Genomic DNA, 8,222 nt, shown 5'->3' with positions numbered 1-8,222 from the left:
CCCATCTACCATAAAAAACGAAGAAACATCAAGACAACTTCAAGTCTACAATGGACTAATGCTCTTATCATCACGATCTGTTTGACATTATCTGGAGACATACATCCATGCCCGGGACCGCACCAGGTCACACCCAGGGAAGGCCCCGCGGAGAAGCGCGCAACTACGGCCCTACTACCTGGTGTTGCTGCGGATGGGGCGCTGGGGAGCCTTGCTGGTACCGTGTTGGATCAGCACACACTGGGTGCACATGACGGCGCGGGTGTGCGGTGCGCCCTAGCTGGATGCCCTCGATTGAGCCGGCGGAGAGGCGTCTTCGTGGGACCATCGACTGGAACCGGAGTTTCGGCGGGGACTGGGGTGTATGCAAGATCAACGGAGCCCCAGACTTAGACCACGTTAAAGGAGCACGCTTCCAGCACCTCAACAGCGATGCAGAATGTAGACAGAAAACAGCTGAACCCAGGGATTACAAAGAACAAGAAGTGGGCGGTGTTTCAAACTGTCAATCATTCGCAGACAGTGTGGGACCCTAAAGCCAAACCAAAGGGGATTCTAGGTAGACACCTGAAACTAACCACTACTAGAACTAACAAACAATGCTCAAGTCATAGCAGAGGCATTTAACCATTATTTCATTGATTCTGTGGTCAACATAGCGAGCTGTTTCACACCTGTGGAAACCTACAAACTTTCAATAGACGCAAGCCAACCAACATTTAGTTTCACAAACATCACAGAATCCGATGTATCACAGACCATCAATTTACTCAAACCATCCAGATGTAAAGACATTTTTGGCTTGGACACAGTGATGCTCAAGGACCTCTGTTCATCACTGACATGTCCCATCACCAAGATCATCAATCTATCCCTCTCACAAAAAACATTCCAGAGCACTTGGAAACCAGCCATTGTCTCTCCCATTTTTTTTTTAACTTTCTTTTTATTGCTTTTTAAACACAGTTGAACATACAAAAAAAAGCAGATAAGTTTACAAAGCAAAACAACAACAAAAACAAGTAATGCCTTGGGTTGCCTTGACTCTATAGGTTTCTAACAGCACTGTCCATGTATAAGTCCTTATAATGTCGCTTTGTAGTTAGTCCATTTCTCCCATCTTTTTTGACAAAGATCTTCTTGAGTCCTTATCGTATGGTTCAACAATTCCATCACATATATTTCTTCCACAATGTTTTCCCATTTCTGCTGTGTTGGTGAATCTGTTGTGTACCATTGTCTCTTGATTGTTTTCTTGCCTGCAGCTAGAAAAATTTTGACTAAATATCTGTCATTTTTTAGAACATTTTCTGATATATTGCCCGGATACAAAAATAAACATGTTTTTGGTATATTGTAGCCCAGGACCTTGGTTATAATCTGGTGAATATTCTTCCAAAAGGGACTATCTTTGGGACTAGACCAAAAAATGTGGGAATGATCTACATTTATGTCTCCACATTGTCTCCAACATGGCTGTGTGCTTGTTTGTGATTTTTGGTGTTATAAAATATCTAATTGTTTTTTCCAACAATGCAGTCTCCATGTCCGTGATGAAGTGGATGTATTCTGTGTTTGCCAAATTTGGAGCCAATCATCATCTGATATTTTTATTCCCAGTTCCCTTTCCCATTTATTTTTAATATACGTGGTGTTTGTCCTTTTTTTCCCCATTAGATTTTTATAGAGCGTTGACATAATTCTGTGTTTTTTGGAATTGTAGGTTTCAACAATAGTTCTAATTATTCCATCTTCATCTAAATTTATATTATTTCTAATTTCTTTGTCAAAGTAATCTTTTATCAGTAAAAATCTGAAATGTTCATGATTAGTCAAGTTAAATTTTTGATTCAAAGTTTCAAAATTTTGGAAATTTTTATTTTTTAGCAATGTGCACATCACTGTTATGCCCTTTCGGTTCCATTCTAAAAAAATGTTGTCGTGAGAGCCTGGAATGAAGTCCTTATCGTAGGTTATCCACCGGAGAATCCTAAACTCTTTCTCTAGTTTGTATTTTCTCACAACCTTGTACCATAATTTTATAGTAAATTCTGTAACCGTTCCCATTTGGCTAATTATATTCAGGGCTTCTTGTCTATCTCCAATAAAACTATGAATGTTCCTGTCCTGTATGAATTGCTCCACATTTTTCCATTTCATTTTATGGAGCAGCTGGGGATCTTGTGTGGCTTTATGTTGTTGTTCAATTTCTAATAATTTATTTTTCTCCTCTTTATATTTTTCTTCTTTAGCTTTTTTAATTGGCCGACATTTTTGTTATAAGTTTTCCTCTCATTACTGCTTTGAGTGCATCCCACAGAATGACAGGTGTGACTTCTCCATTGTCATTATCTTCTAAATGGAGGGTTATGTCTTTCTTCAACTCCTCAACTGTGTTTTTGTTATTCAATATTCCCGTGTTCAGTCTCCATTGTGTTTTCTTTGTTTGTCTTTTCATCTGTACTTCCAGATATATTGCAGCATGGTCTGAAAATTCTGCTCCTTGAATTTCACATTTCTTTACCCGATATGCTTCTTCACTGTTAATAAAGAAATAATCGATCCTTGAATAAGTGTTATGAGGAGCAGAGAAGTATGTGTAGTCTCTTTTGAGTGGATGTAGTGACCTCCATATATCAACAAACCCCAATTCTCTAAGTGTTTTTTTAACAGTTTTAATGCGATGGTCAGTGTGTTTCTTTCTATTTGTTGTGTCTAATTAACTATCCAAGACAATATTAAAATCACCACCACATATTAGTACACCTTCTATTTCCTGGGTTATAGTGTCAAACAGAGATTTAAAGAATTGTTTTCCACTATTGGGAGGAACATAGACATTAACCATCGTAACCATTTCGTTTTCCAGCCTTCCTTTTACAAGAATAAATCTCCCTTCTTTATCCGAGATGTGGTTGAAATATTCAAACTTTATCATATTGGGGATAAGTATAGCCACCCCTCTTCTGCACCCATGTTGAAATGAACTATAAAAAGATTCAGTATATCCAAATTTCTTTAGTTCCTTATTTTTTGTCTTGATAGGTGGGTTTCCTGAAGGTATAACATTTGTGTTTTATCCTTCCTCAAAGCAGTCATCATTTTTTTCTGTTTTATTGGGTTATTCAGACCATTAACATTTAACGACAGTATCTTAATTCCTTCCATTACCATGGATATTGAGATGTTTGAAAGGCAATCCAATACAGAACATAAACCTGAACTATTTTACAACAAACAAACACTGAACTATCTGGCTTCCACACAAAGGATATACATATCCATCTTTTTGGGTTCCTGTGGGTGGGTAGAGGGTAAAGTGCCAATTTCTGTTTGGGCCCCTCCCTAGTGAAACCTACACTAGAATTGTCCAACATTTCGTGTCTTAATGTGGATCACTCCGTATACCCGGCCTGAACAAAAAACGAGAGGTGTTGAGCCAGAAAAATAATAACAATGAAATACTAAAGAAAATAAATAAATGAAATAAAAAAAGGGAAAGCAGATCCCTATTTTTTCTCCTACCCTCTCTTTTCTTCAGTTAAAGAACGTTATCTATTCATAAGAAATTAAAAGACCACTCATCTCTGTGCCTTTACTCTGAAGCTCTTCTGAACTTTGTTAGCTTCTCCTTAGCGCGGTGTATTGTGTTGACCCGTCTCCATGGTGACGCAGCTTCCAGCCGCTCCGCCGCTGTCACGCTGGTGTTAGCGCTTGCCGCCACTGCTGCTTGAATTCCCCGCCGTTTCAGATCCTCCATTGCCTCCTCCACTGTTTCGTAGATCCACAGACCCGTTTCCCAGTGCACTCGCATCTTCGTGTACGGCGTTTGGAACCGAATTCCTTTTCCTTTCAGCGCCGCTTTGACAGGACCATACGCCTTACGTTTCTCCATGATTTCAGTCGCATAGTCATTGTCAAAATAGAGTCGTCTGCCGTTTATTTGGATCTTCTGCTGCCAGGCTTTGCGAAGAACCAGCTCTTTGACGTGGAACTGTAGAAAGTTCACTATTATTGATCTTGGAGTGGCCGTAGCGGTGGGTTTGGGGAGCAGCGCCCTGTGCCCGTTGAATTTGCAGTTCCGTTTCCTCCGGCAGGGACAAGTGTTTCTTAAAAAGTTCTTTCACAAAGTCGATGACAGACCCCCCTTCTTTGTCTTCAGGAACACCGTAAATCCGAATGTTATTTCTTCTGGAGCGACTCTCCAAATCAACGATTTTGTCGCGCATTTTGGCATTTTCTTTCACCACCGTCAAAAGTGTCTCTTTCATCTCCGAGCAGACTGACTCCAGATCAGTTATCCGCGTTTGTGCCTCTGCTATCTCCGTGTTTTGATTTTGCAGTTTTTGAAGAATATCTTCTTTAAAATCCGCAAGGTCGTCTTTCAAATTCTTCATGACTTCGTTCTTGAATTCGGCAAGCTCTTGTTTGATGTCATGTTTGAAGTCCTTCAGGTCTTTCTAGAGTGAGGTTAGCGCTTGGAACAGGACCTGTTGATCAGGGCTAGCTGCTGCATTTTCTGCTAACATGGCTTCTTCTCCGTGGTCTTCCTCGTTTTCGCAGTTTTGGTGTGTTTTGCCTGTATTTTTCCGACTCCTTGAGGTTTTGCCTCCTGACATATTCGGTTTAAAGGAGTTTTGTATTATAATTACTGAGTAGGAAGCCCTTTCTCTCCTCCGAGTAATCGGAGCTCACCACTATGCGTCCATCTTATTTCGTTGCCCCCGTAAGTCCCCCGTCTCTCCCATTTTTAAGAGTGGAGACCTTCATTCCATGTCCAACTACAGACCCATTAGTATTCTTCCAACAGTGTCAAAGATTGCAAAAGAAACTGGTAGGTAAACAAATTATAAACCACCTCGACACCACACTCTATTCTCTTCATCCTATGCAGTTTGGATTTTGAGCCAATTACTCCACGGAGACCGCTACCTGTTTTCTCACTGAAAATATCAGGAATTTGCTGGACCAAGGGGGGGTTGTAGGTGCTGTTTTCCTGGATCTGAAAAAGGCTTATGACACTGTTAATCACAAAATCTTACTGTCAAAATTATGCAATTTTAACTTTTCTTCTGATGCACTGCAATGGATTGACTCTTACCTCACTGACCACTCCCAACTTGTCAAAGTCCAGTCATTGAAATCTGCAGCTCTCAGTCTGCCAACTGGTATTCCACAAGGATCAATTTTGGGTCCTTTGCTATTTTCACTGTACATTAATGACCTTCCATCCAGTTGTCCTGATGTTTCTGTGCAGATGTATGCTGATGACACTGTAGTATATGCTCAAGGCAGTAATTCCTTTTAGGTGGCTGAGAAGCTCACCAATGCCATGGTTAACATCACAGCTTGGTTGAAATATTCTTGTTTGCAGCTAAACACATCTAAAACTGTTGCAATGTTTTTCACCAAGTCCAATAATAATCTCACTCCTGAACCAGATGTTTTTGTGTCAGGAGAAAGGCTACAGATTGTATCAGAATATAAATATCTGGGTGTCATTCTGGATTCAAAGCTGTCTTTCAAATCACACATCAAAAGAGTCTACAACAGAATCAAATTCAACCTCAGTAATTTTAGACACATTCGCCACCAGATGTCCACACAGTCAGCAAAAATGTACATGCACTCTATGATCTTCTCTCATATCACTTACTGTTTGCCTGTCTGGTCACAGGCTTGCAATACATCTTTAAAACCTGTCCAAACATTATACAAACAAACTGTTAAAACTTTGGATAAAAACCCAACATATTTCACCATTGTCCAATATTACAAAAACATGGTTTACTGAGTTGGGACAACATGGTCAAATATTCAAATCTCTGTCTCATGTACAAACTCCTTCATGGCTCTTCATCCCCTCCTCTTCACCAGTTTATTAACATCCGGACAGCAGATCACAGCAGAACTCGGAGTGCAGTCAGAGGAGACTGGATCATTCCCTTCAGAAAAAGCGTTTTTGGTCAGATTGCTTTTTCTGTTAGAGCTGCTACTGAGTGGAACTTCACACCTGTTAGTATCAGAAATCAAAACACATATCATTTATTCAAGACACAATTAAAGAAACGGCTCATTGACAATCAGAGCTGTCAACACTGAGTACATTTCCTCTCGCTGATCCTCGCTACTGTCATGTCTTTTATGTGCGCGTATGTTCTCTCTTTTGTCTGATTTTGGATTGTTTTATCACTAATTTGTTTTTAAGTTAACTGCTAATTTTATTGAATGCATTGTTTAATATATATATGTAATATTATGTAAATATGTAATTTTACTTTGATCTTTTAGGGTGATTTTAACATCTACCCAGGGACTGCAGATGAAAAATAGCCCTTTGGCTAACTTTGGCATATTGACAGGAATGTTTATTAATATGCGCTGTCCCCTATATTAAATAAATAAAATAGAAGAAAAAAAAAGAAAAATTTCACCAAAAGGGATTATATCCCACAATTCCTGCGCTGCCATTTCCAACAGCAGACCCAACGTGCACGTCAGCAGACCCAACGTGCACGTGACCGCCACTACAGTATGTTTTTTGTTTTTTTCATGCACAGAATGACCTCTCCACTGATGCTGTTGTAGCTGGTAGAGTGAGAGGCAGCTGGAGTAACTGTGTTGCCTCTGGAACCATCTGGATTAGCTTCCAGCAGCAGGAACTGCATCTGGTAGCGCCCCAGTGTAGCTACAAAGCAGCTGTCAGCTCACGTCTGCCCCCTGCTGGCTAGGCTCGTCTCACCAGCAGCCTTTTCTCCGCCCTTACAGCGGCGCTCTGTCAGCACGTCACTGATCCACCTGCAGCCCGTCTGCTCTGCTAAGCCTGCCCCTTTATGTAGTCTGTCCCCCCAGGTCAGACTACATGAAATATGTAAATGTGGGGGGGAAATATGGAAATATGGTAAAAAGTGTATTTTTCCAGTTCTGTAAATATTGAAAAAAAACTGATGGAGGTGTAACAGAATAAAGGGGAATCCACTTGCCACATGAGTTGTCATTATTTATTCATTATTTTTCATAGGCTGCCCTATCAGTTTGTGTCTGTATTCTATGTGTAGAGACCAAAACTTTATTAGTTGTGACACAGACGTGTCCGAGGTAGGTCGCATTGGCCAGCACTCCACATTATTATTTATTTCAATTTGTAATTAATGTCTCCTTGTGATATTCTTCAGTAATGTGTTTCTTTGTTTGGTTAATTTATTTTACGTTAGCTAATGTGTGAATGCTAAATGGACTTTATACTTTTAGTAGCGTGCTGCATGTGCGGGAACCTTCCATGTCTGACCATCACCTTTCATGTTGTCCCGAGAATAAAACACAGAATTAAAGACAAGCTGGTCGTCCGGTTGTTCCAAAAACCAAAAGAAGCCAACATTAATATGAAAGACCACGGGATTGAGGATAAATGTTATGATGGCTGATCACTGAAGTCTAAACTTTATCTCACTTTGCTTGGTTATTATTCAACAAACTGAACTTACAACTTCATGAATGTGAGCTGCTGCAACGCCAAAAACATGACAAAAAAGCAGCTGTGCAGTCAGAGCTTGGTGCTGTTCCACCTCACGTTCACTTTCCATCCACAGACATGCGTACAAGTTACCCCCCTGAGCCTGCATCTCACCCTAACCCAAACCACAGGGTCAGGCTGACATGGAAAAGCAGCAGTATTTATACAGATGGGCGGAGTCACCGTAACAAGGCTGCACGATTGGACTCTTAACTTATGAACCTATAGGAAAGATTTTAAACCTGCGTGTCCTAGCTAGCCGACCTCATTACCATGAAACTGTAATGAACACGTTCCAGTGTTTGAACAGGTTTAGCCAAAGAGAAGCTTTGTTCAAAGTTTCAGCGTCTTCAGTGACGATCTGTAGATTCATTTGTCCTTCACGCATCTTCATTATATGCTCATCCATCCATCGTTATCCAACCATCTACATCCATCCATCTTTATCCAACCATCTACATCCATCCATCTTTATCCAGCCATGTTCATCCATCCATCAACCATGTTCATCCATCCATCGTTATCCAACCACGTTCATCTTTCCATCTTTATCCAACCATCTACATCCATCCATCTTTATCCAACCACGTTCATCCATCCATCGTTATCCAACCATCTACATCCATCCATCTTTATCCAACCATCTACATCCATCCATCTTTATCCAACCATCTTCATCCATCCATCAACCACGTTCATCCATCCATCT

Source organism: Oryzias latipes, chromosome 18 (genome assembly GCF_053564925.1).
Source record: "Oryzias latipes strain Hd-rR chromosome 18, Olatipes_Hd-rR_3.1".
Taxonomy (NCBI): domain Eukaryota; kingdom Metazoa; phylum Chordata; class Actinopteri; order Beloniformes; family Adrianichthyidae; genus Oryzias; species Oryzias latipes.
This window is presented reverse-complemented; position numbering follows the sequence as displayed.